Source organism: Aethalodelphis obliquidens, unplaced genomic scaffold, assembly GCF_003676395.1.
Source record: "Aethalodelphis obliquidens isolate GAN/ISIS:26980383/991018 unplaced genomic scaffold, ASM367639v1 scaffold6, whole genome shotgun sequence".
Lineage (NCBI taxonomy): Eukaryota > Metazoa > Chordata > Mammalia > Artiodactyla > Delphinidae > Aethalodelphis > Aethalodelphis obliquidens.
This window is the reverse complement of record NW_020837950.1, coordinates 48,617,472-48,645,423: the sequence shown is the minus strand read 5'-3', so window position 1 is coordinate 48,645,423 and position 27,952 is coordinate 48,617,472. Positions and strand designations below refer to the sequence as shown.

The 27,952-nt window shown below is 39.2% G+C and overlaps 1 protein-coding gene across 3 annotated transcripts in view; it reads right to left on the bottom strand.

Annotated features, from left to right (window-relative positions):
- ANK2 (ankyrin 2) overlaps positions 1-27,419 on the bottom strand; it is a 570,766-nt gene extending 543,347 nt beyond the window's left edge. For 2 of the 3 annotated variants that reach the window (XM_027103570.1, XM_027103569.1), the window contains exon 1: positions 27,152-27,419. The gene's annotated coding sequence lies outside the window, so the exon portion shown is untranslated. The remainder of the gene's footprint in view (positions 1-27,151) is intronic. The other variant, XM_027103568.1, reaches the window with a different exon arrangement.
- Between the last annotated feature and the right edge of the window lie 533 nt (positions 27,420-27,952).

Below are 27,952 nucleotides of genomic sequence, written 5' to 3'. Positions count from 1 at the left end.
CTACCAGAAAACTACTAGAGCTAATCAATGAATTTGGTAAAGTAGCAGGATACAAAATCAATGCACAGAAATCTCTTGCATTCCTATACACTAATGATGAAAAATCTGAAAGTGAAATTAAGGAAACACTCCCATTTACCATTGCAACAAAAAGAATAAAATGCCTAGGAATAAACCTACCTAAGGTGACAAAAGACCTGTATGCAGGAAACTGTAAGACACTGATGAAAGAAATTAAAGATGATACAAACAGATGGAGAGATATACCATGTTCTTGGATTGGAAGAATCAACATTGTGAAAATGACTCTACTACCCAAAGCAATCTACAGATTCAATGCAATCCCTATCAAACTAACACTGGCATTTTTCACAGAACTAGAACAAAAAATTTCACAATTTGTATGGAAACACAAAAGACCCCGAATAGCCAAAGCAATCTTGAGGAAGAAAAACGGAGCTGGAGGAATCAGGCTCCCTGACTTCAGAATATACTACAAAGCTACAGTAATCAAGACAGCATGGTACTAGCACAAAAACAGAAATATAGATCAATGGAACAGGATAGAAAGCCCAGAGATAAACCCACCCAATTATGGTCATCTTATCTTTGATAAAGGAGGCAAGAATATACAGTGGAGAAAAGACAGCCTCTTCAATAAGTGATGCTGGGAAAACTGAACAGCTACATGTAAAAGAATGAAATTAGAACACTCCCTAACACTATACACAAAAATAAACTCAAAATGGATTAAAGACCTAAATGTAAGGCCAGACACTATCACATTCTTAGAGGAAAACACAGGCAGAACACTCTATGACATAAATCACAGCAAGATCCTTTTTTACCCACCTCCTAGAGAAATGGAAATAAAAATAAACAAATGAGACCTAATGAAACTCAAAAGCAAAGGAAACCATAAAGAAGATGAAAAGACAACCCTCAGAATGGGAGAAAACTTTTGCAAATGAAGCAACTGACAAAGGATTAATCGCCAAAATTTACAAGCAGCTCATGCAGCTCAATATCAAAAAAACAAACAACCCAATCCAAAAATGGGCAGAAGACCTAAACAGACATTTCTCCAAAGAAGATATACAGATTGCCAACAAACACATGAAAGAATGCTCAACATCATTAATCATTAGAGAACTGCATATCAAAACTACAATGAGATATCATCTCACACTGGTCAGAATGGCCATCATCAAAAAATCTACAAACAATAAGTGCTGGAGAGGGTGTGGAGAAAAGGGAACCCTCTTGCACTGTTGGTGGGAATGTAAATTGATAGAGCCACTATGGAGAACAGTATGGAGGTTCCTTAAAAAACTAAAAATAGATCTACCATACAACCCAGCAATCCCATTTCTGGGCATACACCCTGAGAAAACCATAATTCTAAAAGAGTCATGCATATATACACTACCAAACGTAAAATAGATAGCTAGTGGAAAGCAGCCACATAGCACAGGGAGATCAGCTCGGTGCTTTGTGACCACCTAGAGGGATGGGATAGGGAGGGTGGGAGGGAGGGAGATGCAAGAGGGAAGGGTTATGGGGACATATGTGTATGTATAACTGATTCACTTGTTATAAAGCAGAAACTAACACACCATTGTAAAACAATTATACTCCAATAAAGATGTTTAAAAAACAACAACAGGGCTTTCCTGGTGGCGCAGTGGTTGAGAGTCCGCCTGCCGATGCAGGGGACACAGGTTCGTGCTCCGCTGCAGGAGGATCCCACGTGCCGCGGAGCGGCTGGGCCTGTGAGCCATGGCCACTGAGCCTGCGCGTCCAGAGCCCGTGCTCCGCAATGGGAGAGGCCACAACAGTGAGAGGCCCGCGTACCGCAAAAAATAAAAAATAAAAAAGAGTCATGTACCACAATGTTCACTGCAGCTCTATTTACAATAGCCAGGACATGGAAGCAACCTAAGTGTCCATTAAGAGATGAATGAATAAAGAAGATGTGGCACATACATACAATGGAATATTACTCAGCCATAAATAGAAACGAAACTGAGTTATTTGGAGTGAGGTGGATGGACCTAGACTCTATCATACAGAGTGAAGTAAGTAGAAAGAGAAAAACAAATACTGTATGCTAACACATGTATATAGAATCTTAAAAAAAAAAAAAAAAGTCATGAAGAATGTAGAGGCAGGACGGGAATAAGGACGCAGACCTATTAGAGAATGGACTGGGGACATGGGGAGGGGGAAGGGTAAGCTGGGACAAAGTGAGAGAGCGGCATGGACATATATACACTACCAAATGTAAAATAGATAGCTAGTGGGAAGCAGCTGCATAGCACAGGGAGATCAGCTTGGTGCTTTGTGACCACCTAGAAGGGTGGGATAGGGTGGGAGGGAGGGAGACGCAAGAGGGAAGAGATATGGGAACATATGTATAACTGATTCACTTTGTTATAAAGCAGAAACTAACACACCATTGTAAAGCAATTATACTCCAATAACGATGTTAAAAAAAAATCATTTCCATTGTTGTGCCTTTACAAACCCACATTCCCTCCTCCATCCCCGAACTTCTGTAAAAGTGTCCATCCCTTCTTTTTGGTCCCCATTTTTTGTCATATAAAGTTCCACCTTAGTCCTTATAACACTCTTATTGCCCTTATTTCCTTACAGGTACATCTCGGTCTGCTACACTCTAGGCTCCTTGAGGACACGTACTGTATCTAAATTGTTTCAGTTTCTCTGGTGCCTAACATTATTCCTGGCATGTAGCTGTGGACTATTAAATGCTTGTTTACTGAATGAATGAATGACACGTATGTTTAAGGTATTTATTTCTACACCACTTTGTGGTCATTCCTAGACATGGCACCTTCTCCAGGATCCTGAAATCCTGTGAATTAAGAAACATTCCCAATTTCTCCAAGATTTCCTCCTATTCTTAACAGTTCAAAATATTCATAAAAGATGGAAGACTCAATTGATTAGCTAACTTGTAATAGTTGTTCTACTGTTAAAAGGAAGACTTTTTTAACAAATGAAAGTCAAGAACAATAAAAGCTCAAAGAGTCAACCTCTCAAATTGTTCTGTATTTATTAGAAAAAACAACTATGTGGATGTAAGTAAGACAAAACTTCTGCTTTTAATATTTTCCTTTAGTAAATTAAGTTCCAGTAGATACTTCTAGAGCATCCTTTGGCCTTTCCATCACATATTTTATGCTGTTGTACAAAGTCAATTCAAATTTACCACTATACATCAGAGAGAAACCAGAGTCATTATAAATAAATAACTTATTTTCTAAGATGAAGGGTCCAGAAAGTGGCTTTAAATATTAAATGTACCCAAATGTTTTCTTTTAAAATCAATAAGCCCAGATGACAACATGTCTTTTCTCCAAATTCCTGCTTAATTCCTTCTGATGCTTTCTTGATTGAGGCCATGTGTTATCTTGAGAGCTTTTTTTTTTCCTGTCAGTATTCCATTCCAATACTCTCACTTAGGATTCAGCAAAGAAAAGGGTCTTATATTCCAACAAGGAATGCATCAGAAGAACTCTAAATTGGATACTTATAAATGCCATGTCATTTACAGAAGTTCTTAACTAGGAAATGGAGAAATTTTTTGTTGTTTAATATGTAAAGACTCACATCTTAGCCTGGAAATTTAACCTCAAACATATTAAATAACTCATGTTATTCTAACTTTCTTGACTAATCAGTTCCACTGATTTTTTTGTTGTGTTTAGCCCATACTAGACATGTAGGGAAAGGGAGGGCAGACATAAGAAGTAAAGGAAATCTTCTTGACCTCAATAAAATTAGTTGAAAAAATAAAACAAAAAATAAATAAGTTGAGAATTATAAAATAATAATTTTTAAGTACAATAGCAGAGATGCCAACTAGAGGTACACAAAAAGCCATCTAGGAGAGGTGGACAGTGAATTGGAAATTTAAGAATATAAAGGGTTAAGGGGCTGTCCTTCAAGCAGAAATGTCCACTTGGGCAAAGATGCAATAGGAATGAGCATGGAATGTTCCAAGAACATTATCTTTCTAAAGTGCTGTTTGTAAGCTGGAGTATGTTGTAAAAGAATGTCATGCATTAGGGCAATGAAGAGACACTCGAATGCCAATGTGCATCTAATCCAAAATACCTTGGATTTATAAACATTCTTCTTTAGGAAGCAAACCAGAAGTGAAGGAGAACACTTACAGATTGGACAAATCCATTCGAGGGTGCTAAGGGTCCGTCCTAAGTTAATGGTAGCGATACTGGAGAATGATCAAATTACCGAAGCATTTTAAAGAAAAGGAATGTTACTAAAATACTCAACTTTGTGGCATATGAGAGAAGTCAAGTTAAAGGTGGTGAAAAGTTCTAGTGTAACAAGAGCAGTCGGGGAGGAGAGCTGTCTTTGAGGGGAATATGATGAACATGGATGCAGGATGAGAGTGGGAGAGCAGGAAGGAGACTTGTGTGTCAGGGGAGGAGGAGAAATATTCCTCCCACTCCCAGTGTTTCCTCCATGTGGACAGATGTCCAGTAGTGCAACCCCCTCGGCCTTGCTCCATCTCCTCACTCACTTCTCCCCACAGGAGGCTGACTGAGGACCTTGAGAGCAAAAGCTGGACATGTACAGCATCTCTCCTTTTTCTCTTTATCTTTGGGCAGCAATCGCCAGTAGGAAGTGCATCCTGCTGTACACTACCTGTTTAAGTTTTAAAGTGGACTAATTTTAGGTCCAGCATTAGGAACTCTATTTCTCCCAAGTATAAGCCACCTTCTCCAGTTGCAACTTTATTAATAATAAAGATGGTATTTTGGTTTCATTTGTCTTACTCCTAGTCTATCCCTTAACTGGCTCATATCTTGGGTGTGGAGGATGAGTGCTAGTCATTGGTCCCCTAAAACCTCAGTAACATCCTTGAGGCAATGAGATCATACACAGCGATGCTAACTTAAGAAATATCAACATATAGGTCAAGGTTAAAGATGAATTCCCTAGGAGCAAGTATAGAGAAATAAGAGCGGAAGATGGCAGACAGAGAGATGAATGACCAAACGAGGGTCACCAGCACATGCTAATGCATTCCAAGTTAAAAGACCAGCACGGGCAAAGTCAGGAAACTATGGGGCAACACAAGGAAAAGGCGATTCACCTTGTTTAACTAAACTATAAAGCCTGTGTAGGGAATGGGAGAAAGGAACAAAGGATAGGCTGTAAAGGTAAGTCAGAGCCAGATTTTAGAAAAATTTAGACACTTCTGCACAGCAATGGGGAAACTTTAAGTATTCTAAACAGATCTATAACTAGACATACGCTTCTTTAAGAAGCATAAACCGGAGGCAGTATATTGACAAGCCTGGAAAGGGGAGAGATGTCATATAAGGAGGAGAGAGAAATCCATACAGGAGTGATAAACCATGTATGCAGTGGAATGGAGACAGAGAGAGAGAATGGATATAAGAACTATTACCGAATTGAGTGGTCTTAGGCAACTCTTCATTATAGGGGACTAGAAAGAGGTATTTCAAGACTTCAGAGCTGTATAATACAAAGACCGGTAATGTCATTGAAAGAAATTAAAAAGTTGGGTAGGACACCAAAACTACAGGCAACAAAAGCAAAAATAAGTGGGACTACATCACACTTAAAATCTTCTGCACATCAAAGGAAACAATCAATAGTGTGAAAAAGCAATCTACAGAATGGAAGAAAAAAACTGTAAAGCATATATCTGATAAGGGGTTAATATCCAAAATACATAAGGAAATTTCACAACTCAGCAACAAGGACAACAGCAACATCCAATATTTTAAAAATGGGCAAAGGACTTGAACAGACATTTCTCCAAAGAAGATATTCAACATCACTAATCATTAGGGAAATGCAAATCAAAATCATATGAGATGGGCTTCCCTGGTGGCGCAGTGGTTGAGAGTCCGCCTGCCGATGCAGGAGACACGGGTTCGTGCCCCGGTCCGGGAAGATCCCACATGCCGCAGAGCGGCTGGGCCCGTGAGCCATAGCCGCTGAGCCTGCGTGTCCGGAGCCTGTGCTCCGCAACGGGAGAGGCCACAACAGTGAGAGGCCCGCGTACCACAAAAAAAAAAAAAAAAAAAAAAACATATGAGATAGCACCTCACTCTCATCAGGATGGCCACTATCAAAAAAATGGAAAATAACAGGGATGGTGAGAATGGAGAGAAATTGAAATGCTTGTGCACTGCTGGTGGGAGTGTAAAATGGTACAGCCATTACGGAAAAGAACATGGAGATTCCTTAAAAGATGAAAAATAGAATTACCATATTATCCACCCATCCTACTTCTGGGTATTTATCCAAAAGATTTCCAAAGAGAATCTCAAAGATATCTGCACACCCATGTTCATCACAGCATTAACACAATAGCCAAAAGATGGAAATAATCCAAATGTCCACTGACAGATGAATGGATAAAGAAAATGTGGAATATAAAAATAACAGAATGTTATGAAGCCTTAAAAAGAAGGAAATCTTGTCATGTGCTACCACATGGATGAACCTGAAGAACATTATAAGTGAAATAAGCCAGTGACGAAAGGACAAATGCTCTATGATTCCACTCATGTTAAGTATTTCAAGTACTCAAAATCAGAAATAGAAAGTAAAAGGGTGGTGCCCAGGGCAGGGAGAAGGCAAGAGGAAGAATTAGTGTTCAGTGGGTGCAGAATTTCACTGTAACAAGATGAAAAAGTCCTAGAGATCCGTTGCACAATAATGTTAATATACACTACTAAATTATACACTTAAGAATGGTTATTATGGTAAATTTTATTATGTTTTTTACCACATTAAAATAAAAAGAAATAGAGAAGTAAAGAAGAGGAACTTGTTTATTTGTTTGGTAGGGGGGAGTTGATATTAAGCCTGATTTTGTCACATATATATACACCCTGCACCTAGTGCCAAAATTTCCTCTATAAAAATAGCAGATTATGTTGTCAACTCTGCATGCTTGAACACATCAATTTGTTTTACATGTCACTTTTTTGGGACTGTGCCCCACTTCAACTTTGGCCTCCATACAGATGCTCCTGTAAATCCCTTACATGGTTCAATAAACATGGACTATGAAACAACATTCTATCCTACTGATGCCAAAACAAAACACTCCAGGATAAATACAATTTTGCAAATTGTTTCACAGTCCAGCAGTTGCTATTTCATGTTCAGAATCAGAAGTCTGCTCCTTTTTATTGCAAAACAGCATATGCACATCCGTCAAACTCTTGTTCCATTCCTTATGAGAAGGGCAAGTCAGAGCCAGAAAAACTGATTGACCTTTTTTTTTTCTACTACAATTTCATTTCAATACAGTTCAATGCACTTCAGTTTAAAAGACATTTATTTTATGTCTATTTTTGCCTGGTACCAAAGATCAAAGGTGAGTCAGTCAAGACTCCTATCTTCAAAGAGCTCAAAATCCAACAGGTGAGACAACTACATACATACATAAATATAATCATAAAAGTTCTCTTATAGAAGCATTATCAAATGCTATAAAAACAGATTGGGGAAACCAACTTCTTCCTGCAGTATTCACACACAAACACACACACACACACACACACACACACACACACACACACAAAATACGGAAGTCACATTTAAGAAGGAGAGAGAAGGAAAGGAAGTGGCATTTTGAGGTTCTCCTATGGCCTGGGTACTTTACATAGATTCTCTTATTAAACCCATGCAATGAGGAAACCAAGGCTCAGATGAGACTCTTCAGAGGCTCTCCAAGTCTGCCTAGCTCCAAAGCTCATGCCCTTTCAGGTGAGTAACGGTGTGGCCAGTGTACAACAAGGAGGCACCGCTCAGGACTGAAGGAACGGGAGCAAAAACAGACCCACAAGGGCCTGAAGTGTGTGAGAGGGGTGATTAATGCCATGCGACTAGAGCAGAGAAGATGATGGAAATACTGGCTAGAGGTAAGTTTGGGAAGGTCAGCTGGGCCTGGACTGTGAGGGTCTTCTATTTACCAGCAAGTAATCTGAATTAAAATCCTGAGGCCAGTAATTTTCAAATGACACTCTAAGGACAATGCCCATATAAGGAGTTCTGAATATTTTTTTATATGGGGAATTTGGGGTAGGATTTATTTTAAGAAAAAAAAAAGGGTTCTTTCTAAAAATCGTATTTAAAGAAAACCCACAGGAGCAAATGGAGGGTCACTACAGACTTTTAATCATCCATATGTGCTTTAGAAAGATAAATATGGTGGCTGTGTGGGGAGGACAGTCATCTAAGGAAACAACTTTTGGACTGGAGACCAGTCAGGGGGCTTCAGAAATAATATAAGATAAAGCTTTTTAGGGCCTGGATGGACACAGACAGTGGTAGAAGGATGGATTCAATAATTAAAATATATAGAACTTGGTGGCAAATTTGCTGTGGGGAATAAAAAAATCAAGAATGACTAAGTTTTCTAGTTCAAACAACATAGTAATAACCACTAATTAAGACTGAGAAAGTTTGGTAAGAGGAGTCAACTTGGAGAAAACAATTAGTTCACGCTTGTTTCGTTTTGACATGTTGAGTTTGAGGTGTCTTTAGGACATGCAGAAGAAGACATCACATGTGTGAATTAATTAGATGGGGAAATTCTTTCACAGTGTATATCAAACTACCACAATGTACACTTTAAATATCTTATAATTTTATATGTCAATTATACCTCAATGAAGCTGAAATTTTTTTAAAAGAACTAATGAACCATAAAAAAAAAAAAGCATCACAAAGTAGACAGATCTGTGAATGTGGAACATGAGAGAATGGGGCTGACCCACTCATTTAGCAGGGACCACTCATTTTGCCTTCTCCCCTTCTTCCTCATAGTTATTAAACTCACCGTTTTCACAGAGCACATGGCCACTCATTTCCCAGCCCCTCTTTTTTTTTTTAATATCTTTATTGGAATATAATTGCTTTACAATGGTGTGTTAGTTTCTGCTTTACAACAAAATGAATCAGTTATATATATACATATGTTCCCATATGTATCTCCCTCCCTCTTGCATCTCCCTCCCTCCCACCCTCCCTATCCCACCCCTCCAGGCGGTCACAAAGCACTGAACTGATCTCCCTGTGCTATGCGGCTGCTTCCCACTAGCTATCTACCTTACATTTGGTAGTGTATATATGTCCATGCCTCTCTCTCTCGCTTTGTCACAGCTTACCCTTCCCCCTCCCAGCCCCTCTTGACGCTACAGGTGGTCAGGAGACTATAACCTCATCAATGCAATTTCAGCAGAAACACTGTGTACAATTTCTTTATCACTTCCTTTGGAAATTCTTGACCTTCACTTCCTGGGTGTTGGAACATAGACATGGTGCCACTGGGCTACTGCAGATGGTGCAGATAAAGACAGCACCTTAGGGGATGGTGGAGCAACAAGAGATAAGAAAACTGAGATCCTGGGTGACCAGATGGAGCATAATCACGCACCTACCTCTTTGTTACAGCAGCTTAGCCTCACTCTGACTAATGCATGGGGCATCAGCATATAGTTCAAACCTCAGGATGAATGAGATCACCAGAAAAAAAGAGAGAAAACTTAAAGGAACACAAAGATGAGCAACAATCTCTAAAAAGTGAAGAAAGGCCCTTTTACAAGACCAAAAAAACAGCCACAGGGGTAGGAGAAGGTCAAGAGAGAGGAGGGTACTTCGGACAGGAAGAAGACTGGTTTAGAGATATACAATGGGACAGAGGAAAACTAAGATGGAGATTTAAAAGAGGCTAATCAATTTGGTGAAGAACAAAATTGATCTTTGTTCTTTGCCAGAACAAAGTCAGTGAAGCAGTAGGGGTGGTGGCCTATTAAAAGTTAATAGGAAGGAAGGAAGCAGCTAGAGTTGCGGAAGACTACTGTTTCAAGAAGTAAAGAGGGGGCTTCCCTCGTGGCGCAGTGGTTAAGAATCCACCTGCCAATTCAGGGGACACGGGTTTGAGCCCTGGTCCGGGAAGATCCCACATGCCGCGGAGCAACTAAGCCCGTGTGCCACAACTACTGAGCCTGCGTGTCACAACTACTGAAGCCCGCATGCCTAGAGCCCGTGCTCCGCAACAAGAGAAGCCACCGCAATGAGAAGCCTGCGCACCACAACGAAGAGTAGCCCCTGCTCGCCGCAACGAGAGAAAGCCCGTGCGCAGCAATGAAGACCCAACGCAGCCAAAAATAAATTAATAAATATTTTTTTAAAAAAAAAAAAAGGAAAGGGAAGAGAGATGGAAAAAAGTATTTTGACGGTCATTTTATATAGGCTTAAAACTCCTAAATGTATGGTGACTCAAAGGAATTAGAAACCAAATAAGAAGGCTTATTTTCCATTCTATCGATAGATCTGATGGGTTCCCCTTGCCAGTACCAACGCTGTAAGTCAGAAGTAAGGGAGGAGGCCAGGGTAAGGTTTTATCCTAACCTTAGAACTTCCAGTAGTTAGACAACATCCCAAGAAAATCTCTAAGATTTAACAATAACTTTTCGAAATTCACAGTTTTGTAAACTCTTCAGTAAATTTTTGCATGTTGACAAATATCTCCAAACTGCCATTGGTGGTGCCTCTGTTACAAGATGGCAACATAAAATCCACACGGGTGCATAAGACGGGAAGCTAGTGATGGTTAATTTCCCAAAAGACATGCTATTTCCATCTATCACATCCCTGCAGTTACAACACTCCCATCCAACTTTCCCATCTCCAAGAGAGGGCTCCAGGTGCATGCTCTTCTTTAATTGGTTTCTACTCTCACCTTCCTTTTAAGTCATCATTTTCTGGGATAATTGGCATCTGTGAATTCTCACTAGAGTCCGTTTCCTTCTACTGAAAAGGAACTTAAATTACAACCTAAGGAAGAAATATATTCTCTGTTTAACTGAATTTTCCCTGTTGTTTAATAACTAGTTCCATTTGCTGCATTCTGTAGTTATACATAGAGAGAAAAGTTAAAAAAAAAAAAGAGTAAATTATGTTCATCAATATTTGAGCCCCATCTTCAGATAATTGATTCTATTAATTGATTTCAATTTTATTCTAATAACTAGGCAATAGATTTTACATTATTCCACATTTGCTTCTGCTAATGAAATTTTATATGTACATTAATTGCTAAGTACAGGTTTTGCAAAAACTCTTTGAAAGCTATCTTGCAGTTTCCTTTGAATCACAGGATTTCATGAACCACTGTTTATCCCTTTCAAAAGCTGTACTCTTCATATAGGTTATGGTGGGGATACTATCAGTATAAACCAAGGGTAATATAAGAAATTTCTCTTTGAAATGCATCGCTGTGTTTAAAGATAAGCTGAATACATTATTCTTTACATTACACAGTAAACTCCTTCTGTTATACCATAGGAAGAGTTTCTCTCTGGTCCTAATTCCAGGAATAACTGTTTCATGTGAGCAACTGACATCATAATTTTCTAGATATTGAAAATCAAATAACCAACTGCTTCCTTCATAGGCTTCCAGTAAGCTTAGCACCAAATTACTATTCTCCCCTTACAAATGCATAAGATTTTGTGGTATATATTTTTCAGAACTAGGCTCAGTCCTAAATCCATTTTACTTTCCAGCCCTTATCTGTCCTTTGCTTTAATTGTCTTACCTAATTTTAATTTAGCTTTTTCCTTATTCTCTCTAAATATATTTGGGAGTTTCCTCAAATTTTAAGTAGGGAAGGATATAAATGGATGGATCAACTGATGGATTATTGACATACACACTTGATATTGCTAGGATTTCCATCCTAAATTAATGCATTCATTCATTCATTGAGCCATTCATTTGACAAACACTGGTCCAGTTCCTGCTAAGGGAAAAGCATTGAAACAGGCACACAACAGATATATTGATGGCTCCTACCCTCAGGAACTTTACTGTGTGCAGGCAAGCCATAACATACAACTAATAATATATGATTAAAAAGTGATCGGTGTCATAAGAAAGTGCAATGAAAGTCTTATCTGACGAAGATCGCATTGCCAACCTATGCTAAGGACCATCTTTCCATGAACCCAGAAGAGGAGGCTAAAGCTCTCTTCACACCACGGTTGGAAGTTTCAGGTGAATCAACCTAAGTTATCAGTTACCATTCTGGACTCCTTCAGAGGAACTGTCTTCTCAAAATAGGGAAAAGATTAATATAATTTTTAAACGAATGGATTCCAGTCCAGCGATTCAGAAATAGTATTCACAGTAGTAAATTTTTCTACATGCCTTGAAAAACATCAAGACATTATCTTGCTTTTCAAAACAATTTTGTTTGTGTTGTCATAGTCACAAAATGTTTTATGCATGTAATATTATTCTAAATATTTATTAACAGAAACTTAAGTTATTCTTAATATCAGGTTTTTAATTTAAATTATGAAAGTTGGTTGCTTTACAGTCTAAATAAACTAAGTTCCACATAAGTAGCAGAGACAGAATTAAATAGGAAAAATGTCATTTAGGAGATATTTAGAGTCAGCTCCACTATGCCCTTTTTATTTTATTTATTTTTCCAGGGCAATATAGTTAGTTAACTTTTAGAATGAAAGACCGCATTAAGAACAACAGTTCCTGAACATGATACGCTGGTATCCCTGAGAAGGTCATTAATGAGCATTCTTTTTAAATATATATATGTATATATATATAAAGAGAAAAAATATTTCATTGTAAAATACATTTGGAATCACAGACAACAGCAAGAATTCTCAGTAGCTTTCCCATATGCTAATGTGTATTAAAGAGGAAGGTGAGTGGGAAATGTATAATAGATAGCTAGTGGGAAGCAGCCACATAGCACAGGGAGATCAGCTCGGTGCTTTGTGACCACCTAGAGGGGTGGGATAAGGAGGGTGGGAGGGAGGGAGACGCAAGAGGGAAGAGATATGGGAACATATGTATAGGTATAACTGATTCACTTTGTTATAAAGCAGAAACTATCACACCATTGTAAAGCAATTATACTCCAATAAAGATATTAAAAAAAAAAAAAAAACAAGAGGAAGCTGAATGGGTAGGAGCACACAATGTATTGAATATTTCAAGCTTATTTGACTCAGAACACTTTTTTTTTTTTTTTTTTTTTTTGGCTGCATCAAGTGGCTTGCAGGATCTTAGTTCCCGGACTAGGGATGGAACGGAACCTCGGGCCACGGCAGTGAAAGCACGGAGTTCTAACCACCGGACCTCCAGGGAACTCCCTCAGAACACTTTTTAACGCAGAACATCTTTAACATTTCATGGGCCACTAGAGCGCCAGTTTGGTAAATGTTGCTCTAGGGCCCACTTCACATCACTGTCAGGTGTTCTCAGATAAATCAAATGTGAGACCTTAATGGAGCTTCTGGTATTTGGATGAAAACAGAAAGAAGAGTTGAGGGAGAAGTGCTAATTTAATATGAGTTTCTCCCACACAAAATCCCTGAGCAAATCAGTCATATGTCTCTGTGGTAGCTAAGTAATGCCTCCACCACAAGATGTCCACGCCCTAATCCCTATAACCTGTGAGTGTCACCACAGATGGCAAAAGGGACCTTGCAGGTGGGATGAAGCTAGGGATTTTGAGATGAGAGATTATCCAGATGGACCCAGTGTAACCCCAAGGATCCTTATGAGGGAGGCAAGTGGATCAACAAGGGAGAAGGTGATGTGATGACAGAACCGGAGGCTGGAGTGATGTTTTTTGAATATGAAGGATGGGGTCAGGAGCCAAGAAATGCAGGCAGCCTCTAGAATGCGGATAAGGCAGGGAAACAGATTCTCCCCTAGAGCCTTCAGAGGAATCACAGCCCTGCCAACACCTTGGTTTCAACCCAGTGAAACCCACTTGGGACGGCTGATCTCCAGACTGTAAGGTAATACATTTGTGTTGTTTTAAGCCAGTAAATTTGTGGAAATTTATTATAGCAGCAATAGGAAATTAATATAGTCTTTTAGTAGTCAAAAATTTTAAAATAACTCTTATGAATCATAACTCTAGCTTTCAGCAGTTTAAACTATTGTTTTCTTTGGTGGAAAAACGGTTTTAAGAGAAGCACCAGATATCTGTGAACACTGAAAATAATTGGGGGTTGAGGGTCACTCACCTTTTACTTCAAATATTTCTGCCATTGAATTTTTTATAAGAAGCACTTATTGGGACGTCTCTGGTGGCGCAGTGGTTAAGAATCCGCCTGCCAATGCAGGGGACACGGGTTCGAGCCCTGGTCCGGGAAGATCCCACATGCCGCGGAGCAACTAAGCCCGTGTGCCACAACTGCTGAGCCCGCGCTCTAGAGCCCGCAAGCCACAACTACTGAGCCCGTGTGCCACAACTACTGAAGACTGTGTGCCTAGAGCCCGTGCTCCGCAACAAGAGAAGCCACCGCAGTGAGAAGCCCGCGCACCGCAACGAAGAGTAGCCCCCGCTCGCCGCAACTACAGGAAGCCCACGTGCAGCAAAAAAAGACCCAACGCAGCCAAATAAATAAATAAATAAATAAAAGAAGCACTTATTATTTTAATGGAAAACAATTAGTTGAAATTAATAAAATAATTTGGGTTTGGATATTCAGTGGGGTCTATCAGAAGTTCATGCATCTTTTCATAGTCAGAAATAACCATGCCCTTCTGTAAAGCTGCAAGAGCTGACCCAGTTAGGCAAGGGTATTGATGAGTGCAGGAATAAGTGTTTATGCAGCAAACCTACACCTAAGAATGATTGGGTCAGTGTTAGATAATGTTTTGTGGGTGTAATTCTTCCAGCAAGGAGGCCAGGAAGGTGTCTACGTTGCCAGACTACTGGGCAAAATTTCCAAGAAACGGCAGGCCTCTTGCTCCTACTCCTACAGAGAGAAAGAGAGCCACTCAGTTCACCAGTTTCCTTCTGATTCAAGATAACTCCAGATCTGTTTGTAAGCCAGGTCTCTGTCAGCTGGCACAATATGTAAAAATGTTAAATAGCTCCTGAATAAGAACTCAGGTCAAATAACTCTCCATGTCAGAAGCTCAGAGTTCAGAAGTGTTTTTCCTTGTTAACATGTTTTAAACTTGTTAATAATTAGCCATGTTACTGAACACACAACATGAAAGCTTTTAGATACTCAATCTGATATTCAAATCAAATAAAAGAAGCTAAAAAAAATAAGAGAAACTGAAAGGTTGTTCAGCCGTCTAAATATGCACTGTGAGTTTGGGGGGTGTTTTGTTTGGTTGGTTTTGTTTTGTTTTGTATCACACACTTGCTTAAAGACTAAGATGTTGGGGCCTTAATCTCTAAAAAGAGTGCATCCAGTCTTCACTCAGGCAGTGAAGTGAAGGACCACATCTTCTGTAACAGGGATTTTCACTGCATCTAGATTGTAAAGTAACAACAAAAAGAAGCATGTAATTTCTTCTCTAAAACCGAAGCCAGTCCTAAAGGCATTTAAGAGGGCAGCTGTCAGGGCTTCCAGAAGTGCTCTTTGTGTGGCCCATGGAGGAGGGAGGATATTACTTGGTGAAAAGCTGAAGAAATCAATGCTCAAGTAGAACAGTATGAAAGGTGTGCACTTCCGCTTTACCATTTTATATGATGCTGCTTCTAAGAGACAGCTGACTGCAGTGGTAATGAGCTAACCTTCTGTACTACACTTATCTGTGTTGGAATCCTGGGTCTTCTAGGGGACTCTGAGCATTGCTTAACCTTCCTGTTTCTTCATTTGTAAAATGAGGACAATAGTACTAACACAGTTACTCATAAGGCTGTTGGGATTGAATGAATTAATGTATGTAAAGTGCTTCTAAGCACCTAGGTATAACAAGACATTGCATATGTACTAGCCCTTATGCTTTTACCTCTACATTTTTCTGTCCCTAAATGAATGTTCAGAATATTAGCTGCCAGCTATATTCTCCCCTTGAACAGTCCAGGGACTAAATTATGGACCTTCTAGCGGTACAAGCCCTTAACCCCACCACCACCACCCCTGACCCAACCCAGAATCTGCCCCTCGATCCAGAACTAAGAATTTCTGGAGGACAGAACTCATACCATTCCCAGAAGCCTTTACACCAGCACTCAGCCTACCTCTTCCAAGGGAAGCTCCTTCAAGCCAGGCAAGGTGTTCCCCTTCTGTGGAGCCTCCCAGAAATATTAATGCTGAGTGGAAAGAAAGCCCTCTCTGAGGGATGTGCTGCACTGCATGCTGGCTGGTACTCTCCCCCTTAACCACCTTATTCCTACTATGCTCTGGACCAATGCATGAGAATCATCTGATGAAAATTCAGATTCCTCAGTCTATCCTGAGATTCTGACTTGGTAGCTGAGGTAGAGCCCCAGGAGAGGCCACAGACCACACTCTGGGAAACCCTGCCTGTTCCAGGCAGAGATGCTTAACCTAGTGGCAGCTGTTAGAGCAGGACCACATCTTATTTGTCTTTGTACCACCAGATCTAGCACTTAGTAGTTGCTTAATAAAATTACTGTTGCATGAATGAGTGAGAGCAGGAGGAATAACACTTGTCCTTCATAGATGGGAGAAACAATCTATTGCCCAACGCATACAGGAGTGCAAACCTAGCAGAGAAAGATCACAAGTTGACGTTTTTAAGAGGTTTTCCTCTTTAGGAGTTCCAGGTACAGAGAATGTACAAGACAAAATTTCAACTTCTACATATAATTTTTTAAGTCATCCTTCATCCTAGGTATAGAATTTTTTTTTTTTTTTTGCGGTACGCAGGCCTCTCACTGTTGTGGCCTCTCCCGTTGCGGAGCACAGGCTCCGGACGCGCAGGCTCAGCGGCCCTGGCTCACGGGCCCAGCCGCTCCGCGACACGCAGGATCCTCCCGGACCGGGGCATGAACCCGTGCTCCCGGCATTGGCAGGCCGACTCTCAACCACTGCACCACCAGGGAAGCCCCCTAGAAATTTTTTGATTGAAGAACAGACATGGGTCATTCCTGCTTAAAATTGATCACTGACATCTGAACTAATTTGTCATGGATTAATCATAAAGTGACTGAAAAAATAAGTGGCCTCTGTGTTCTTGACCTTCTTTCCTCTGCTTTACACTTTATTTTTCATTTAAGTAGCAAAGCAATTCTATGAGAGTTCGTGATACTCCAAATCTCAATTAAAATACCAAATGGCAGTCATCTTAACCAAAACCACACCTTAATACTTAAAAGTCATTCAAATTTGGCAAAATATTTAGCCTCACCACTCTTTAAAGACTCAGCACACATTCATGGTATCTTTCTGTCAAAGTAGAGTATCACTAGAATTGCCAAAAGTACCTCTTGTTTTCCAGACTGTTACTAAAATATTTGTGTGCTCCTTCAGCAGATTTCATTGAAAATAGCCTGATCCTGGCATCAGGGAGCCAACCATCCTCATCCAGTCTGCAGGGCTGACTCCGTTATTATCTTCCGCATATCATTTCAAATCACTTAACCTTTCTGCATTCTGTATATCTAAGAAACCTGGGACCAGTGAAAGAAAAGTGCTTGTCAGCTATTCTATAGGAACATGGGAAAAAGAAATGAGGTAATGCTGAGAAGGGCCAGTTTTATCCAATCACATGAACAAAGGAATTGTGCAAAATGTCTCCTTACTTCCTGGACAGATGGTGCTTCTGAGAATTGAAAGATTAGAGCAGAAAGTAAGGAGAGGAGGTGCTAGAAGCCTAAAACCCTAGGAGAAAGAGGGAAGAGTGGCCATGATTTGATAGGGGGAAGTAGAGGAATAAAGCTAAGATGAAAACCTCACTAAGATGAGGAATACATGGGAAAGAGGAATGCCAAGAGCACAGGAGAAATAGTCATTCTCATGAGTTGCTAGCAAAAATAATTTAGCGTATCAACTTTCAGGCAAATTGCATTTATTCTAGAGTAATGTTTGATGGGAATGTTAATTGGTCATGGTTCTATTTGGGCAGGGAGGGCAAGGCAGAGGAGAGGAACACTCTATTTCTACTGGTCATGGTTAGAACTTAGTGTTGTTTGCATTCTACCTATTCTTTTTTTGGACTGAGACAACCTGAAAAGCAGTTTCTCCATATGTAGCCAGGATAGCCTCCGCGACAGGAAGCTGCGGCCCCAGAACCTCCATGTGAGTCTCCACCAAGGCTAATACTAGAGTGACAGAATGGTCTCTCAGCAAAAGGCTCAGAGGAGCTAAGACTTTTTGGGTTTTATTTTTTCATTCCTGAAAACAGGTGGAAAAAGAACAATCATTACTGCTCAGATTGGGGGCAAAAGTGAAGAAAGGGAGAAAAGTAGCACTACGTATTGAGCATCTATTTGCCCGGGGCTGTCCAATGGACTTTGCATGTGCTATTTCATTTAACCCTCAAATGTTAACCAAGTTCATCTTACTGAGCACTTACTATGTAGTAAGCACTGTACCAAGCATTTTGATAGATTGTTTCAAAGATGAAATAAAATCAGGAATTGGATATTACTGTTATTCCCAATATATGAATGAAGAGAATGAGGCTTAGAAAGGATAAATAAGTTGCTCAAGGTCACGTGATTAATAAGGGATCCAGGGTTAAAATACTTGTCTGTGTGACTCTAACTCTTGCGTTTATACTAAACTAACACTCAGAAAGTAAAAAATCCAATAATTATTTTTCTATTAAAATATAAATATCTTAAAATTCTATAGTTTTCCCATATGCTTATGTATGTATAATGAATAGTAAATACAGTATGAAAAAATATTTAATCCAAGAAATAGCAAAAGAAACACTCTAAATAGGGACCCGTTAAATTATGGTACAGTAAAATGCTATATGGTCTTTGAAAGAATAAGCCAACTGTACTTAGACTAATCAAAAAGTTGATGAGGGGAACTTCTTTATTTTGCAATAAATGCAAAAAGGAATGGAGAACTAGAAAATTATTTTGCAACCCCTAATGGAATAATGGACTGAGGCAGTAATAAACACTGGATGTCAAAAACATTAGACAAAACGTTGATGGGAAGCTTTACAATAGGCAGATCAGATTGACACCACCCAAATCCTCTGCTCAATCTTTGAATCACTCAAAATCAAATGTGAGACATATGAGCCTCTTAAGGTGATGCAGCAAGAGCACAGCAGGCACCATCTAGGAAGGATTCTTGCCAAAAATATTCAGTCTGAATCCAATCAAGTCTCAAATACAAGGGACAGAGGAACAAGTTGAACAACACATGGACGGAACAGTCAAATCCAGAAGGTGTGGTCTTCTACAAGATAAATAACTTAAGTTTCTTAAATGAATGGATGCCTTTTTTTAAGGAAGAGAATTATTAAAGTTTAAAAGTGTCAATGGATGCCATATGTGGACCTATTTGACTTTTAATTTAAACAAAACAACTTTAAAAAGATATTTTTGAGAAAATTAGGGAAATTGAAAAATAGATTGGATTTTAGATTATTAAAAAATATTGGGCTTCCCTGGTGGCGCAGGGGTTGAGAGTCCGCCTGCCGATGCAGGGGACACGGGTTCGTGCCCCGGTCTGGGAAGATCCCACATGCCGTGGAGCGGCTGGGCCCATGAGCCATGGCCGCTGAGCCTGAGCGTCCGGAGCTTGTGCTCCGCAACGGGAGAGGCCACGCAACGGGAGAGGCCACAACAGTGAAAGGCCCGCGTACCGCAAAAAAAAATAATAAATTAATTTTCTGAGATGTGATAATGGCATTGTAGTAGGTTTTTGTTCAGTATGTCTTAGGAATACATATTAAAGTATTTATGGGTGAAATTACATGATATCTTGGATTTATTTTAAAACACTCCTGAGAAAAAAGGAGAGCTATAGTTGAAACCAGATTAGCAAAGGTATTCTTACAGAAATCGTCCAACATATACAATAGCAGAGAAATAATACAATGAATCTGCATTCATCCAACTTCAACATTTTGCCTATCTTGATTCGTTATTCCTCCCACACATATCTTTTCTTGTATATTTTAAAGTAAATCTCAAACATCAGACAACATATCATTTCACTCATAAATATATCAACATGTATCACTAATCAATAAGGAGTTTTTCTTTTTCACATAACAACTAGGCCAATATCACATGGAACAAAATTAATGATAATCTCTTGATATTTTCTAACATACAGTAAGATTGTCAAAATATTGATATGTATGTTGAAGCTGGATAGTAGATATCTGGGAGGGGTCATTATACATGCTAATCTTGTGTATGTTTGAAATTTTTCATAATAAAACACTTGCTTAAAAAATAAGGAACTTTGTATGTACTGATATGGAAAAATGCTCAAGACATATTAAGTGAAAAGAGACACAGAATAGTGTACGTACTATCCCACAATTTGTGTTTAACAAGATATAGAGATATGTGTGTGTACATATATACATCTATATAGATAGATAGATATATATAGAGAGAGAGAAAGTCATGAAATACAATCGGAAAATACACATGGAACTAAAAACAGTGATTGTCTCTGAGGAGGGGAACTAGAGCACAGGGGAAGGAAGAAGATATGTTTATCCTTTTGTATCTTTTGAATTTAGGGTTGTATATTATATATTCAAAAACATAAATCATTCATAAATTAAAAGAAAAAAAAACAATGTATAGACACCTGGTGTATCATGTATCATCAAAACTAATCATTAACTGTGATTATCAGTCACAGCTTAAACTAATCTAACTTTGGTATCCTACCAGATTTATGTTGGAAAATTGCTCTGATATCTCTAAAATCAGAAATCTCCAGCCATCTGTTTAATCCAATGTTCTGTTCTGGGTTTTCAAGCTACTATGGTCTAAAAGATTGCCACTTCGGCTTATTGTTATCTCCCTTACTTACTACCTCATATTTGGCTTATTCTGGTTCAAACCTTTTTATATTTCTATGTTCCAGCGTTTCCTCAGTAGAGCAAAGCCTCTCTGTTTATTTCTCTGGTGGTTAAGCTGAAAGCAAGACCACCTTTCAAAACTGTCCCACATCCAAATGAGACCTGTATTACAATCCAGCTGCTACAGATCATTTTCTGCCCTTCCAACCTAGCTAAGTGTTGATCAACTAACATATACCAGTCTAGCTGTCATTACGGGGGATTTGCCTTTTTTCCAAATTAAATTTTAAATAATTTAAACAGATTAGTGCCTAAACACAAAAATATATAGTTGTCTCTTTACAGCAACAATTTAGGTTTAACTGAGGCAGCATATTGGGAGCTTATAAAGCACCAAGGCATCTCCTTTTTAAATATTTTTTTTTTCTAAATTTCTTCTTTTCAATCCCAAATGGAAAATGAAGCCAGAGTACATAACAAATAGAAAATCATGGAATGTTATTCCCTGTGTGAAACTTTAGAGCAACAATTATTTTTAGTAACATCTGGGCCAAATGTTCTTACAGGATTCAGTTTATTCTGAAATTAAATACCATACAATATCAGGATGAGGAGTTTAAAATTCTGCCGTATTACTCCACAAGTAACTTTACAACTAGAAAGAATATGCTTTTATATATACCAACAGTTTTAGTAAGCATAAAATGTACAACATGGAGTAATAATAGTCTTTTCTGGACAAAACATAATAATTGTGTGACTGTGAAATCATGCAAAATCTACTTTGTAAATCAGCTTCATTCTTCATTAGGGATGGCTTAATGTTTCTTTTATTATAAAACCCAATAATATTGAGTTATGAGGAAAAGTTATTGAATGGCAGAGTTGATGTTTCAACACCAAGATGAGAAAAAAGATCTAATATGTAAACCTTTCTGGAACCTATTTTTCATTAACACTTGAATAGCACATTTAAGGGTATACTTTCAAGTGTCACAAACAAAACCTGCAACAATGGGTAGGTATTCTGAATGGCTAGCATGAAAGGATTTGTCAAATTGCTTTGCTAAAAACCAAGGCACAAGCAGTTCAGTTTGGATTACTTAGATATTTTCTGTTTTTCTACAATTTATTCTCTTAAGAAGTCAAAGAAATCCTGCTTTGAAGTTTCAACCACTAAGCTTACACCTTTAGAGAGCTGGCCTCCGAGTGGTTGGCAATTTTGTGAACAAGCAACATCCTGTACCAGCTACTGTGCCCAGCTGAGAAGGCAAAGGTAAAAGTCAGCCTCTCTCTCGAGGAACTTAAAGAAATCTAAGCTATGAGGGCAACTGACTACCCAAGTTCGGGGACGTGGACTAATATACAAAAGGAGGAAAATATAACAAATATGATAATGTGCTTTTTTAGATTTTTAGTAATATCGTTCTGTGAAATAACTGTATTAGTGCATTAAATTACATTGATTACCTTTAGGAAGTCTTAATCATTGCAAAACTTTATAGTAAAAGTCTACCCTGTTTTGGATAAAGCTAAAAGAGCTACCCTTTTAATAATAAGGACCTATAATGCAAAATTTTGTTAAATTACATTTTCATTAGGAACTTGCTACGGGGACTGTCTTCTAGATACTGAAAGTAGAACTAACAAGCAGGTAAGTATTACTTCTAAGCATCCCTGTACCTTTCAACCATATCACACCACGATTCATTAACACAACGAAATCTTACCTAAAATAAAGGCATTCCCTCCTCATCTGTAAATCAACATCCCCCCCATCACCAAATCTGTGTTGTATGTAGATAAAAAGGGCTTTGTCACAACCTTTTAGTTTGTGTACAAAACTCGATAGAAATCTATAGTTGAAACAATAAGCATAAGTTATAAGAGAAAGCGCTTTAGACTTCGAAAGACCCGGTTGGAATCTCAGCTAACAAGTCATGTGCTTTGGGGCAAGTTTACCTTACTGTCTATGAAATGTCCATAAATAAATGAAATGTTGGTACCGGGTATAGCATATGGGAAGTGCTGAACACGTGGTAATGGCTATTGTTATTATTATTATTGCTTATGATACTTCCTCAAAATATGATAAAAAGGCACAAATCAAATGGGGTAAGATTAAAATAAAGGATCTAACTGAGTCAGTAAAACCCAATACTGAGTCTTGAATGATAGAATTGTCTTTACAACGGAGGACAGTAGATAGTCTTTTTCTAAATCAGTATACACAGAACGGTTTTTCTACCCAGTCTTCTCAAAGGCTGTGATGTAGTGGTGCTTTCAAATGTAGTGTTGTGCAATAGATCTTCATGCCTTCTTTTCCATGCTCAAGACAAAGGACAAAAATATGCTGAAGACCTACACCAAACCCAAAGCCCAAAAGACAATAAACAGTTTTCACAAGGAAGCCCTCCATCTAAACAGTTTAGAGAGTTGGGTGTAAATTAGGCTTACGAGATTGTTCTAAAAAGCAGCATTAATTAAACCAGACTGGAGTGTAGAAGCTTGAATTCATGATCAGAAAAATCAATCTATAACTTCCATTGACCCCAAACTGCAATCTCAGATTTCACATTGAAGCTGGCAGAGTTACTAGCACAGTAAACAGTAGCATCTGGCTCTCATGTGGGATGGTGTATACAATGGACTGATCCATAACTTTAGTCTACTTCAGACATTTAGATGGATGGGCTAAGAGCCCAGTGTGTTATAATAACCCTGAAAAGCTTTTGGCTCTGCCTGTGAACACATTAGCATTAACTTAAATCTGTTGCTTTGTTTACCACAAGAGGTATTTTCTTGTGCTTTCAGCCTAAATGGAACCAGTTAAAGGCACCCAAGACCTAAGAGTGAAATTTACAACCAGGACAGCAGCTATTCACTGTATTGAGACTCCGGTGAACATCCTTTTTTTTTTTGGATTTCCTCTTAAGTTACATCTTTTTAAAATAAGTGGTACCTTTATTTGGAGTCTCTGTCTCTCCACAGTAGGAACATTAATGCCTAATTTCCCTTTTCTGTTTTTTTCCCCTCTCCATAACCTGAAGCTGAAAATAAAAAATCAGAGGGTTCCTTGACTATGTCACCATTCAGAAATGTCACACATGCAGCCATTTGTTTCTAAGCTAGAGAGTGCAGGCTCTTTAGAACAGTGTTCCAATTATTCTTGTTGAAACCACTCAAAGCTACCAGAACTAATTTCTCCCAATATATCACTATAGTTTAATGTCTAGAATGAAAAGATGCCCTCACTGGACCAGTAGAAACTGATGATTGCACATTAAGGATATAATCAGAGGGCCTCTGTATTGTAGTCAAGGTTTCCAAAAAATGTAATTAAACAACACCCAACCTAATTATGTGTTTATTGCTTTTACAAATAGCATTAACATAGACAAATTACATGTGACATTTATTCATAATTATATTGATTTCAAAGAAATATGTGAATCTCACCCTGACTAAAATTAGACTGAATAATTTACAGATGGGCATTCTAATACCATTAAGGAACAGCATAACATTGTGTTACATTTTAAATTTCATTATACTCATAAGCAGGCATTGTAGTATTCTTTATATTCTATCACTCAATCAGTAAGTATTTTTTGAAATCTCTTTGGGGTCTAGCAGTAATCTAAGGAGAGGAGGTCAAGCTGAAACTTTATTTTAAATTAAACATCCCTTATACATGGTTTTAAATATGTCACCATAAATAGGGCCTGCATAAACAAAGAACATTAATATGACTCCGAAAACTACCCAACGGGGAAGAAGCTTCTAAATGATCTTGTGGTATTTGATTTGCCAAAACTGAACAATAATCCCTTTATTAATTAGGGTGGTCCTCATTTCCGGTACGGCAAGATTGGAAAACTAATGATCAGGTATTTGAGATCTCATCACATGACCTGCAAAGAATATATACATGCTATGCCCCCAAGAAAAAGAAACTTAATTTTCTCTTTAAGGACTTTCCACCTATTCCAAGATATTCTTAGGCAAGTGAAATGGCAGTGGTTTTATTATTCCAGCAATACCATAGCTAAATAAAAAGAAAAAGAACCTGAAATTGAAAAAACACCTAAGTTTGTAAGAAAATACTCTTTCCTTAAGTTATGTGACTGCAGAGGTGCACTGAGATCTAGGTTCTGGTCCTGATTCTGTCACTCATCACATGTATAACTCTGGCCAGTTTCCCCCTCTGTAAAATAAGGGGGTGAACTGTCAGTCCTTAAGGTTTGTTCAGCTCTAAGTTCCTAACTGCGCATGTCTTCCCTGAAAAGTAGTATGGGGCATAGATGGCCTCTCTGCATTAATCATAACCTGCCCAAAGTAATGATTAAGACAAGGGAACACAAAGACAGTAAATGGAGCCTGTGCGAGTGAGATGGGGAAATGGGTAACTTTTCTTCCATTTCTTTTCATAGCAGTGTATTAATTTTTGAAGAAAAGAAATTCTAAAACTCCCATAAATGGGCATCTCTACCCTGAGAAGCAGGACTTGTTTGCTTACAGAGAGATGAGGGCTCCTCAAGTTTCTATCCAAGGAATCAACACGCCCAAGCATGGACATCACTTCATCAGGCTTCCCCTCAGAGAGAGATGGTGTTTGGCACATGGCCAGAAAAGGGGGTGTGGTCTCAGGCTGGTCAGAGAAGGCAGAGAGAGAGCGCTGGGTCAGTAATACCTCTGAAAACATTCCTCACACTGGGCTCACCTACTCTCCGCCGAGCACCAGCTGCATTTCCTCTGCCCTTTGTCAGCGTCTCTGGAATAACTCACAAATTTACAGGCAGTGATAGGGCCCTTTCCAGCATAAATCTGCCTTCACTCAACAATATGGAAGGAGGACAAGGTAGGGTGGGGCAGGACAGGGGGAAGCTCATTTTTCTATGCTTCATTTGATTTGGTTTGTACTCTATTCCACAGAGTCACAGGATGAATTGGAACCCTTTCTGCACTGAGTGCTCATGCGAGTTAGTGGAATAAAATGGCAAGTGAATAATCCATGTTCACAACACTATGGGTGGGGCAAGCTCTTGTCTGTTGTTTGATGTTCTGTGACTTAAACCATCTATTGCAAAAGGCTATAAAAAAGAATAGACCTCATCTCAGCTTACTTTCTTTGCTCCCATCTCACCATCTTTCCCACCCAAAAGTTTCTTCAATGGCTACATGTTTCTGGAACCAGTCTTTGGCCCCAAAGCCTACAGTTTGTGCAGAGACTCACAGAAAAGACTAGGGTTATCCCTCAAAATAAAACAAAAAAAGAATAAATATTTTACAATGCTTAAAGATATAGCCTAATTATTTATTTGCTATTGTCTTTCAAGTGGACATCCTATACCTTGACCTAAAACTCTGTCAAGTTTTCATAGAAAAGTACTAAGGCAAAGAAACGATTTGTTCTCCTAAATTTCCCTTTAAAGTCCCTTCCAACCACACACACTTATTTTTACTTATCTCTAAAACAAATGTAGTGTCATATGCCCAGAAGAAACAGTAAGATGTTATTGAATTTATTCCCTTGCTCTCCAAAAAGCCCACACCTAAACATTGCCAAGGTGAGGATCTCTTCTGATGCATGAGTGTGGGAATGTGATGCTTGTTACCAGCAAAAAACCAAAAAGCAGTGCTTAGAAATCTGTGCTCTAGCACTTCTCACTGCTCTTTAATTCGGCTTTTGAAGCAGGCAACAATTTGCTTGCTGGGAAAAAGGGGAGAGAACTCCATCATTCTTCCACTACCGGCACCTGTTCTGCCAGCTGACCCCACCTAATATAAATTAGACCATTAAAAATCGCAATTTACCAGTAACTACCTAAATCTACATGCTCCTCACTGCTGGTTCACCCTCCTTCCCCTCTCACCAGCCACTCACCCAAAACAGAAAAGAGGCGGCAACCACTAAATATTTATCCAGCACAGACACAGCCAATATCTTAACAGAAGCAGTGATTCTGACCAAGAGAGCCACCACCCTCTTTCCCCTCTCCCTGCTTACCATACAGAGAATACCAAGTCCACTCATGGGTCTGTGAATCTGAAATCAATTCGCTTTAACCAGCTCTAACAAATCTACCCTAGAATTACAAAAATAGAAAATGAAATTCAGAAAGACACATCCTGTGGAGAACAAACAGAAATCAGGGCTGGGGGACATTTGCACATCAGTGCTGCCTATGAACTCCAGGATGGCACAGAAAGCAATGCTGCCCAGCCCAGATCCAGGAGAGTGTCTTACAAAGGGCTTCCAGAAACCCCCATCAACACCAGTGCTTCCTTTCCGCTTCCAAAATGCTCTGAATAAAGACCTTCTTTAAGCACTTACTGGGAGCAGCAGCTTCTCTCAGCAATGCGCCCGTGAGTCACGCAGCAGGAGGGGTCCCTGAGCAGGGCAAATCGGAGAGCCCCCAGCTTCCCAGCAAGCTGATGTCTAGCAGACAGTAGCCCAGGAGCCGACTTTCCCATTACAGCCTCAGACTGTAATCCATGTGCTTTCGGCGGGCCAGTCCCAGCTGCCCACAGAGCACCACATGATCTGCTCTGACATCAGATCAGCCAGACGTGACAGCCCATCGGCCAGCCTCTTCCACACTCATGGGTTGCATCATTTGGGTGCCTTTAGCTTGCCTTTAAGCAGGTGGTACAGAGTAAGGAACTGTTGTTTTCTCACAAAGTGTTTTTTTATTTGTTGCCTGATTCCTTCTGTTTCTAACAGAAGGAAAAAATAAGAAAGAAAGCACTTGGATTCGTTTGCAGCCAGAATTTATCAGCTGTATGGGAAGTAACTGGACTTCCACACCTGGTTCAGGGAAGGTGAGGAATGAGCCACTGTCAAGATGCCAATACCAGGGGGGTGATTTCATCTGCAAATCACCACCACCTCCCCCATGTTTCTGTAGATCATCATGTATATAATATATGATATTATATATATCATAAAATAGCAGTGGGTTTTGTGTAGATTTTATAAGCTAGGCACCACTGATGTTAGTTCATGGAAGATCTCAGGGAGGTAACCACTAGACTCAGTGCCAATTACAATAATTCCACCGTGAGGGCACTCATATACAGTCCAACAGAAAAAGGCTTGTAGATCTAGACGGACAGAGGTAAGTAGGTAGAAAGT